We start from the raw sequence: 12,003 nt of genomic DNA on the forward strand, positions 1-12,003 counted from the left end.
ACTCCACATCATGTACAACTATAAGAATGGGATCCTAATTAGAATAAGTTATATACTCCATGTATGTATAATATGTCAAAATACACTCACGGCTATGTATATCTAAAAAGAACAAATTAAGGAAAAGAATTGGGGAAATTTTGAGTGAACAGGTGGGGAATCTCAGTAAAAAAAGAACCACGTGTAAATTCTAGAATTAAAATTCCAGCAGGTTGGAGTTGGAAGAAAAGCAAACTTGAAGGAAGTCACCTCTGGACACCTTTCTTTCCATGTCCTCATTACTACTGAGCTCCTGGAAAATACGCTGCTCTTTCCACAGCATGGAAGATGTGGAGAACCCTTGTTTCCTGCAACTTACTTGATTCTGCCCAGGAGGGAAGGCATGAGTTTTCTATGATGTTGGATCTCCCAAACCTCTCTGAGATTCTGGGCTATGGAGCCACATTTTCCAAGAAAGACCTGTGTTAAAGACTAAGCTCTTCTTGTTCTCTTAACCTCCACCCTCCTTTCTCCATAGCCTGTGGAAGTGGTTGGGGACAAGTGGTGATGCCCTCCTGTTCCTCATCCTCTCTGACCTGGGTCTCCTAAGCCTGGAAAGTCAGCAACCTAGAATTGAGGCCTGTGTTCTTTATGTTCTGTTATATTGTCCTTTCTCTGAGACCTGAAGCATAGAACAGCCTAGCTGCTACTAAAACTGAGGAAAGGTCTGGAATATCAGGAAGTACTGGGCAAAAAATACATAGGTTAATATGTCAAATTATTATCTGGCTACATTTGTATTCATCTAGGGGCGTGTGTGTCTGTGTGTTCAAGGCTTGGTGGAACTTATTATAACCTCACAGGTTGTTTGAGAAACAATTTGATAAAGTCTTTGCAAAACCCTGATTCAATAAAAAGTGTTTAAAATGGATGACAAGTCTCATCTTCAGAGAGGAAATATCAGCAAGGCAAAACTACAGCACTGCTTAGATCAAACAAATCATTCCGCTCAGGTAGGAAGGCAAACTACCTGGGCTTCTAATTTCCTTTTTAAGGTGGGTAGAGGACAAAGAATACAATGTAATCAGGAATGTTCTGTTTTCTTGGCTGGTTTGCTTTCAAAGACAGGAACAACTGCCAGGTGGAAAGCAAATACAACACAAAAGCAAGGCTTTGCACTTCTTTGTGTAAAGTAACAATTCGTTATAGAGAGTTTAGAAAAATAGAAGGGAAGAAATCACTCATTAATGTCATTCATAAGTGGTCACTAACATTTTGATGTGTTTCCTTTGATTTTTTTTCTTCTATGCTTTGTTTTGCTATTCTTTCCATGGTTGTGATAGCATTGTATAAAAGATTTTACAGTTTTTTTTCAAGAACTTAATATTGTAATAGTTTATGTTTATATATATGAAATAAAGACCTAACATATGCATGTCCTGAGACCCAGAAATTGCATTTGCATAAATCTCTTCTCCATTTATTTATTCACTCAACAGTGTATTAAGGCAGATACTTAGTGAGGCAGTATGGTATAGTTTTAAGAGCATGGGTACTGCAGACGGATCACTTTGAATTCAAATTTTAGTTCTGTCCATAGGCAAGTGACCTCACCTCCATGTGCCTCAGTTTTACTCATCTGTCATGTAGGATAAAAGCAGTCCCTACCCAGGTTACGGGTGACCTTGGGACCTCGGTCATAGGAAGCATTCGGCAAATGTTAGTGTTTTTGCGTACGTGTTATGTGCCAAGCTCTGAGTGATGCAGACATGATTCCTTTCCTAGGGAAGCTTATAATCAGTTGTTCACTACTCCTGGAAACTATTAGAAGCTTCATGCACACATAATCTTCAGGACAATTGAATAGGGAAGGTCAGAGATATTCTCATTTTATAGACAAGAAAACTGAGGCTGAAAGGATAAGTACTAGAAGTTGTAAGTACATAGAAGTTCCCTTTAGTAGTGTTTATAATATGTTAGTATTGAGAAGTAGCCCAAATGTTGGTTAAAAGGGAGTTATGTATTACATGCAACGGTTCAATGGAATATTATGCAATTATTTAAAAATACAGCTCTCCATGTCTTTATTGACACGGGTAGATGTCAATGTTAAATGAATTAAGGAAGTCAAGAAACACTATGTATAATATAGTTTAATTTTTGAAAAAATAAACATTTAAACCAAAATATATGGTTAATGGACTTTCCATTGAAAAATAGCTTCCAATATGTACTCCCCTTGTTTCCTCTCTTTGTAAATACTAAATTTACTTATTAAAGTCTGACTTATTAAAGGATCAAGGGTCAATTTGAAAACAATGAATTATTATAATGAATAGTTAATATTTATTAAATCAGTTGCTTATTTCTGAGTAATTAACCACTCCGAAATATCATGGTTTAAAAGAGTCATCTTTTTTTTATGATTAGTGAGTCAGTAATATTGGCTAGACTTGGCTGATCCTTGCACTGGTTCCATGTGGGATCATTCCTGTGGTCACCTGATGTAGTCACCTGACGGCTTGACAGGGAGTGGTGTTTCTAGGAGGTCCTGCCCACAGGGCTTGTCTCATTGCCCCACAGGTTAGCCTAAGCTGGCTCCTATGGTGGCATGGTGTTCCAAGGGTGAAACTGGAAGCTGTAAGGCCCAGATGTGGAAGTTTCACATCATCGTTTCCATCACATTCTATTTATTAGAATAAGTGCCAAAGCCAGCCAGATAAAAGAAACCAGGAAGTAGACTGAAGCTCTTGATGGAGGCAGTGTGCACACAGGGACAGAGGAATTGTTATAGTCATTTATGCAAATGGTCTTCTATGTCTACTAATAAATCCATATTTATTATATTTCTTATAGTTGCACAATAGTTTCATTTTAAGATTAAAACAAAAAGTATTACCCATAGAAAATTCCACTCCTGGATCATTTATTGTACTTTGAGTTTCTGACTTACTCTTCACTATTAAATAATCACTTGACAATTATTTAGTAGCTATTACTTGACACAGTTGCCAAAGGGGTGATAAAGGAGTCAGGTTATGCCTCTTTCTGTTGCCTGTTCCAGAATCCAACACATAATATCACAACTAGGAAGTATCGAATCTCCACTATCCCTTCTCTTGAGTTTTCATATTTTCTTCCATCTTTTCTCCAGTGTGCTCACATCAAATGCAGGAAACTTAGGAGATCACTGACTTAAGAAAGACAGAAAATGAAAATGTGATTGATTTTTATTATGTGGAGCTATAGACTCTTCTGTAATTTGATTTGATGGTCAATATTGTCAGATAGGGTGTTTTGTGATAGTGATAACTATGTGTTGAGAAGGGAATTCCCCAAGGCCATTACTGAGTTTACCTTTTCTTTTCTCCATGGCCCTTACTGCCATCTAACTTAACACAGAATTTAATTATTTATTGATTTTTGCTTGTTAACTTCCTCCCCCTATCCCCTGCTAGAATATGGGTTCCCAGAAGGCAGGGGTCTTTGTCTTTTTAATACATTGATGTGTCCCAAGGATTAAAACTGTGACTGGCATAGGGAAAGCACTCACTCACTAGGGAGTGTGGTCTGAAGGGAGGAGGGAGTTATGGACAATTGCAGCTGGAGGATATGCTAAGAGGGTGTAGATAGATGGTCCCTACATTTACAGGATGTCCCTACATTGGTGACCTTGCTAAGAGCTATTGTGATATAGTAGTGAGGACAAGAACCCAAGTAGAGAGGGGCTAGAGGACAGAATAGGGAGGTAGCCTAAGTAAAGACTCGAATAAAGACAATACTGATGACTTTGAAGAGCTGAGAGGTGCTGAGAAATTTAGTGGTTGCTGGAGGGCCATGGGTTCAAGAGGGTTTTGCTTCCAATGATGGGTAAGAGCATATAGGAGGGAAGCAGCCCACAGAAAGAAAGAAGAAGATGATATAGAAAGAAAAAGAATCAGTAATGACCAGTATAAACTCCCTGAGAATTTGCAAGGAGAAGAATTTAAGGCTCAGGTAGAGAGATGCCTTGAAGAGGAGGTACATTTCTTCCCCAGAAATTGGATGGAAACCAGTGTATGTGGGTTACAGAGGCAGGTGGGAGAACTGCTGGCAGAATAGGAGGAAGTTATTGAAGAAAGAAGGGAAGTGTTATTGATTTTAAATAGAAAGGTGTGTTCTTGCCTTCCAGAGTAGAAAGTGCATTCTCGGGCAGTGTGGTCAGTTATATTACTGTTAGGAGAAGGCATGATGGAAGTTGGCATTCATTAAGACAGGATACCACTTCACCCTCGCGCTGACTTCTCATCCATGGCTTTCCACCTCAGTGAGTGGCATCGTTGCTCACGCAGTTGCATAGAACTGAAACCTGGACTCATCTTCGACGCTTCCCTCCTTCTTGCCCTCTACGTCAATTAATCACCAAATCCTTTTGATGACTCTAAACACTTTTTAGATATCTTATTTTCATCCCCACCACCATTTTCTTAGATGTGGTGACCTGAATTACTGCAGGTTAGGTTGCTAATGGGTTTTCAGTCTTCAGTTCTGCTCATTTCTGAAAAATTTTCTACATATAGCTCAAGCAATCCTTCCCGAAAGATCTGATCATGGCCCTCCCCTGCTGCTCACTGGTCTGTGTCTCCTGATTATCATCAAGCAAAAGTTTCAATTCTTCAACTTGGCATGCAAGACTCTTCATGCTCTGACTCCTGCCCACCTCCCCATGAAGACAGAGACCTTAGGAGAACAGAGAACAACAACACATTTTTGAAAATTGGAAATTGGCTACACAGAATGAATTTGGCTGATCAGAGATAGGTTTTATGAACATAACTTTAGTTGAAAGTTAATAAGTAGAAATTTGTTTACATTAGGCAGAATGTACAGAGATTTATAGTATGAGAGTATTATCTAAATCAATGACAGAGAAGAACACTAGCAGAAAATATTAAGCATATATTGGGGACAGGGATAGTGCCCAGAGGAAGTAATATTATCCATAAAATCTAAGTTAAAAATATATGTCAAAATAATCCAGCCGTGGCCAAAATCTGCAACGGTCTGAATATCAAAAAGAATAATGACTTAGTGAACTGAATGATTAAAATCCATGTGTCTATAAAGAGAGAGAGAGAGAGAGAGAGAGAGAGAGAGAGAGAGAGAGCCCAAAACAGAATAATGTTGTCATTTGAAAGGACTTGTATATTGACTTCCTATTTTGACAATTGGTAGCTAAAGAGAAAGAATTTAAGCGTCATTCAAACTTTTCTGTAAGAACTATATCTTAGAGTAACCAAATAGCCTCAACTGATGAGGGAAAGTTCTACTTTATAGAAGAATGTTAGCCAAGAATATAGAAAGCATGACAGAATTTAGAAAAATCAGCATTCTATAATTCCTATTAAAATTTTTGACTTAGACAAGTATATCCAATTGTTCTTAAAATACATAGGTGTATGATTGATAGGAACTAGGCATTCACAAAAGTAATACCACAGAGATCACTTTCTTGTGTGAAGGGGTAAAGGGAGAATTAATTTTTTATAATAAAGCCCCAAGAGCTCATTATCCTGGCTGAGGTGAGAATCCTAGCAATCTTCTCTGACATAACAAAAATGCAATACAAAATGCATCTATAATACATTCTAGCCATTTTAAAAAATGCTTAAATTAATGAAGTCTTAAGTTTCAGGTTTAAATTCCAGGGGTTGAGAAATCGAATGGCATAGTAAAGTACCAAATGGACAAACTCAGAGAGTGGGACAGCTGGCCAGGTCCTTTCAACAAATTAAGGTCATTACAAAGAAAAAAATGGTCTGTGAGGCAAAGCAAGATCTGAAACTAGGTTGTGGTTTGAACAAATGAACCATAAAGGACATTTTGAGAACTCATTGTGGAAATTTGAATATGGCCTAGGTACAAGATAAGATGAAAATATATTGACATAACCTTATGTAAAATGAGCAGATAACAAAAACAGCATAATATGTCACATTTTGGCAAAGCACTTACATAAACATGGAAGAATGTCCACTAAGGTGTTAACAGGGGTAATATCCTGGTGGTAGAAATATGGTGTGTTCTACCAGTTTTTGTTGTCTAGTTTTTTAAAATGTAATTTTCTACAATGCACACATCGATTTTTAACGAGGATAAATAGAAGAAGTAGGCCAAGTGTGCAAAGAAGATGGGTGAGGAGCCTCTATAGGCAGGGAGTGAAACATAGCACCTCTGTTTGGGGTAGTTTCTGCAGCTGGGGTGGGACCCCAGGATCATGGCTCTTTATTTCATCCATTAGACTGCAGCTAAGGACGGGAAAAGATTCCTGAGCAAGCCATCCCCAACCAGAAGACTTTGATACTCTTCTGCCTGTGGGTCCAGAGAACTCCAGGGACACACTTGAGTATCTGAGATTTCCATTGTTCGAGTCAGGTACCAGGAAAAAAAAAAGTTCTCAGGCTTCTGAGAGCTTTCTTTCTTTGCCTTTTGTTGCCTTCCTGTTGTCTGGGAGTATACCAATGGAAGGAGGAATAAATCCTTCTCGAGGGACTGTGGCTTTTTGTGTTGCTCTTGATGCCAAGTTAACTTTGAGGCAGAACTGGATCATTGGAAAGAGATTATGCAATTTAGAGTTTTTAAAATTCAAATCTAGCAAACACAGATGAGAGTTTTGGAGTGGGCTCAAGACTAAAGTGACTGAGACAAATGGAACCTGAGAAATGCCCAGAACTGAACCCCATCTCCCTTTGCAATTGGCATAGCGGGAGAAACCCATCTGTGACCACAGGGCAGGTCCTTGGTCCCACTTGCCCTACCTGGGTAGGCTCCTAGACAAACTAACCAACAGTTCATAGCTACAGATTCTTTGCCTCCATTTCTTAAAAGAATACCAAACACAAAACGTTAAGTGTACTCATGGCCCTTCCTTGGGGATTTCAGGGCTTAGTGATACAATTATAATTCCCTGACATTAATATTAGGGCTTTGAGAGTAGCATCCTTGATTTTCTGTTCCTTTTTATCATCTTTTTATTATCTTCTCCACTGGGAACTTGGACTCAAAAAGATTATATACTCAATCAGAGAAAGACTGTGTCACTTAAAAGCATCTCTAACAATAGAAACTAAATTATTCCTAGCTGGAGTTGTCTTCTCTAAGCCTAAAAATCCCTAGGTTACCTAGTGTTTCCCTGCAGGTCTGCAGCTCTGCTGTTCTCAAGGGCCAGTTTAAATGTATTTTAAGCACTTGTGTGCCCTCTAGAGGAGCAATATAAAAATTCAGGGCTGTCAGCAGCTGCCAAGATTTTTGTTTTTGTTTTTTGTTTTAGTAGACATCAAGTCTTATATTTATTAATAAATTTTTATGATTTAGATGAATTCGTATACATGAACCCTTAAGTTATTAGGCACATATGTTGGAGATCAAAAGAGTGGAAGTGCTTCTAAAAGAATAAAGGAAGATTGAACCATCAGACCTCCCTTTCTTTGCTGGGAAAGCCCTGGTGAACTTCACCTGGGGACAGAGAAGAAGAGTTCTTTATCGGAACTCCTTAAAAGTCATTTTGGTTCATTTTTTTTAAATTCTATTTTTTAAATTTATTTTTTAGTTATGCATGACAGTAGGATGTATTTTGACATATATACATACATGGACTATAACTTCCCATTTTTGTGGTTGTACGTGATGTGGAGTTACAGTGGTTGGGTATTCATTTATGAGCATAGGAAAGTTATGTCCAATTCATTCCACTGTCTCTCCTCTTCTCATCCCCTCCCTCTTCCCTTCATTTCCTTTGTCTATTCCAATGCACGCCTCTTCTTCCCTCCCCCTCCCCACTTATTATGTGTTAGCATCTGGATATCAGAGAGAAATTAGGCCTTTGTTTTTTTGGGATTAGTTGCCAAGTTTTGAGGTTAAATTTTGATGTCATTAAAGAGGAAAAGAGACTTGTCTCTAAAATGAAATTATTACCCTTGTCATGGCTACTGTTATTTATAAATCTATGTACTTAAATGGAACAAACCTAGATTTTTCTGATGTGTTTTATAATGAGAAAAACAGTATTTTGTGCCTACTTAATTGTTTTTAAATAATCATAAATATGGCAAGATGTATTTTTCTTTTATTTAATTTCTATTATAGATTTTACTTTATTTTATAACTAAATATATCCATGGTTGCAGAGTTTATCCTTTATTTTTCTTCCCTAAGAAATACATTCTTTCAATCACTTTTATGATAAAACTTGTACATAACATATGTAAAAATTGTTACATTTGAACATATTTATCGATTCTTAACACATTTTCTGAAAATTTAACCACCTGTCAAATTTCAATAATTTTATAATATTCTAAAGATGGAAAATAAAATAAAAGATTTATAGGGAAAAAATGAGAAAGAAACCATTTGGAGATAATCGGGAAAATCTGGTTTGAACTAACTATAGTTTCTAAATTATAGAAGTGCCACTTTACTATGATTAGTGTTTCTAATTGAAATATTTCTTCTAGTTTCGTTTGCTGTAAAATACACATAAAATGTTGTGTCCTGATTTCTCTTATCATAAGTATTTTTATGTAGTAATCATATCCACTGTGTAAATTGTAATAATTTCTCCATTGCTGGACAGCTAGATTGCTTCCAATTCTTAATAACAGTTACATTTAACATTTTTATGCATGTAACATTTTCCATGGTGTGTTTGTTGGCTGGTTGGTTCTGGGTGTTGTTTTTCTTTTCTTTTTCTTTTTTTTCCTTTTCCTTTTTTCTTTCTTTTTTTTTTTTTTTTTGGTGTAGAGGATGGAACCCAGGGTATTGTGCATGTTGAGCTCTGTCACTGAGCCACACCCTCCAGCTCCCACGTTTAGGTTTCTGTTCCTAGGACTTAATCTCAGCTGTGAAATAACTGAATCAAAGAACATGATCTTTTTTAAAATGACAGTACATTTTTCCACATCACTTTCTAAGAGAGTTGGTGCCAATTCATATATCATCAGCAATGTAAGGAAAATATCACTTTCAACACAACTATCCAGCCTCGGGTATTACTGTCTTTAAAATGCTTTGATAATTTAATGGGCCAAAAAAATCCTGTCTCACTCTTTTGATTTCAGTTTCTTTCACATTTGGGGAGACTGAACCTTTTTCCAAGTTTGAGTTTTATTTCCTCTTTTGAGAATTCTTTGGAAACCTGGTTCTTATTTTTATGTCTTTTCAGGGCTCACAGTCAGAAATTAAATTCTATGTTACATCAAAGATGGGTGTCTATTAGAAAATCTTGCCTCATAAAATCAGGCTTCAGATGGCTACTTCTTTAGGTTAAGAATGAACCAGAAGAAAACCTAAACCTATGTTCACCTCCTAACCCCCACTCCTGGGAGACTGCAAGAAAAAAAAAAAAAAATGTTAAAAAGCACTGAAGAGGGAAAGGAAGAGAAGGAAAATCCTGTCCCAGACAAGTTGGAAGCACGCCTGGCAGTTCCTGTGAGTTCACTTCACCCTGAGATTCCCAGTGCCTGACGTTCTGAACTGGTCTGGAGTACAGTCCTGGTGCCTGGAGGGTTCAGATACCTGGAGGACGGCACCATCACTTTAGGCACTAGAGGGTCTCAGAAATAAGAATTCTCACAAGATCTAAGCTCATCTGGCCCCAAAGGCCAGAACTATAAGAACAGACATCTAAATTCTCATTCTGAACTCCAGAAATCAAATAGGTTTGGATCCACTAAGATTTTCACAGTATACAAAATTTTGCTACCTACTGCCCCAAACTTAAGAATCTAATAGATACACAGTATAAAACTCCTGAAAACCAATAAGCAGAGGCAGACGACTGAACAGAAAAGTAGGGAAAAGATTTGAACAGCTCCTTCACAGGCAGAAATAGCCACAGGCCAATAAACCTATGAAGAGGGGCTTTCGCCTTGTGGGCAGCAAGGACTTTGGCAGCCTCTCACCATTTCCAGGGTCACTCCTGGAAGCAAGGCTGCTATAGTTAATTTATGTATCGGAGATGTGATTATCGCCTTCGACAGGGAAAACACCAGCAATATAACGCACATGGAAGCTCAAAACAAAATCAAGGGCCGCACAGACAATATGACTCTCACCGTAACCAGATTGGAACATAAAGTCTGGTCTCCTCTAGAGACTGAGGAAGGGAAACGTCATCATACAAGATGAATCTAGCCTTGGAACTCCAACAGATCTTGCACAAAGGAAGTGCCCACAACCAAAGTGCCATGTCCTTTGCTGCCTCACCTGCCTCCAGCACTGCCCCCAGGGTCATCAAAAAACAGTACAACAACCCAGCTGGCCTCTACTCTTCCGAAAACATCTCCAGCTTCAACAATGCTGTGGAGTCCAAGACAGCAACCAGCGGATAGGAGAAGAATGGCAGACCCTTAGACCATCCTTGGCCTTCAGGTGGCTGTGTCATCAACAAAGAATCTGAAGTTTACAAGATGCTTCAGAAGAAACAGGAGTTAAAAGAGCCCCTGAAACGGTCCACATCATTCCGAGAGTCAGAGGAAAAAGGGGATCCCAACAAACCCTCAGAATTCAAAAGCGTTCAAGCTCCGGTCACCAAGGTGGCTGCATCAATTGGGAATGCTCAAAAGTTGCCCATGTGTGACAAATGTGGCACCGGCCTTGTTGGAGTGTTTGTGAAGCTGCAGGGCCACCACTGCCACCACGTAACAGTGTGCACCAACTGTGGCACGGACCTGAAGCAGGAGGGCCATTTCTTTGTAGAGGATCAAATCTATTTGTGAAAAGCACCCCCGGAGCACGTCACACCACCAGAGGGCTATGGCGTGGTCACCGTGCTCCCCAAGTGATGCAGCAGATGTCTGTGCCGACAGCTGCCCTCCTGCTTGTCCTCTGAGTGTTCAGAGTTCCGTGCTTACTTGACCTTGGTTTTGCCCCTGCTCCTTCAGCACTAAATCCTCCTTGGCTAACTGACTCACCCTAGCTGTGTGATGCCTGCTCTTACGTGGGTGGAAGATTGTTTTGTCATTGTCCCCTAGCCAGCATCACTGTGCATCTTCCTCACCTGGGCTCTTTTCTGTTGTAGATGAACATCAGTCAAGTTTGAACCAAACCAAACTTAATGAGTCTGACATTGATTTTGTCTTTATTCAATAAATATATAGACTTAAAAAAAATAATGTTGGCCAGGCATAGGGAAGGATGAAATCTTTTAAATTGTGGCAGCATAGATGAGACTGGAGGACATTGTGTTAAGTGAAATAATCTGGGCACAGAAAGACAAAGTCCTCATGTTCTTACAGAGATGCAGAAACTAAAAACATTGACCTTGTAGTCATAAGAATCTGGGAAAGGTAGGGATAGGAAGAGTTTAGTTATTAGGTATAAAAACACAGGTAGATTAAATTCTGTGTTCTATAGCAAATTAGAACGGCTACAGTTAATAATTGTTCATTTCAAAATAGCTAAAAGAAGGGATTTTTAATATTTCCTACACAAATAAATGATAGATGTTTGAGGTAATGAATACGTTAATGAGGGAAGAGACTGATGTGGTCATTGGAAACTGTACATCGGTATCAAAAGAGCACATTGTACTCCATGAATATTTATGATTATCATTTGTCAACTTAAAAAAATGATGTTGATGGGGTCTAGCTCAAAGCTAGACTTAGAGGAATTCATTTCCAAGAACACTCATGTGGTGGTGTGATGGACTGACAGATCTGGCTCCGTGAGAATGTTATAGGCCAGACTCTAAGGGAAATGACTAAACAGTCTCCATTTTGCTCTGAGACTCCATGTTATGCAGGAAATAAGCTTCTTCCATAGGAACACCCTGCCTCTGTGCCCATCATCAGTTACTTGGTGTGACATGTTTAATAATATACAATGGCAACTCCTATGTAGTAAAGAATTACTCTCTTTTGATTCCTATTGCTCTTAACCAATGTACCATGTAAACGGTAATTGTGTGGATGTTAGCAACCATTCTTTAGTTTGTACCTAGGTAAGGGTCATTTTGACCCACTTCCCCCTCTGTTCATGATC

The 12,003-nt window shown here is 38.6% G+C and overlaps 1 pseudogene across 1 annotated transcript; it reads left to right on the forward strand.

Moving 5' to 3' along the window:
- The first annotated feature begins 9,645 nt into the window (after positions 1 to 9,645).
- LOC306649900 (PDZ and LIM domain protein 1-like) lies at positions 9,646 to 11,655 on the forward strand (annotated as a pseudogene). The gene has a single exon. The product of its transcript is annotated as a PDZ and LIM domain protein 1-like (transcript).
- Positions 11,656 to 12,003: the final 348 nt, after the last annotated feature.

This window comes from Sciurus vulgaris, assembly GCF_902686455.1.
Source record: "Sciurus vulgaris genome assembly, chromosome: 2".
Taxonomy (NCBI): Eukaryota; Metazoa; Chordata; class Mammalia; order Rodentia; family Sciuridae; genus Sciurus; species Sciurus vulgaris.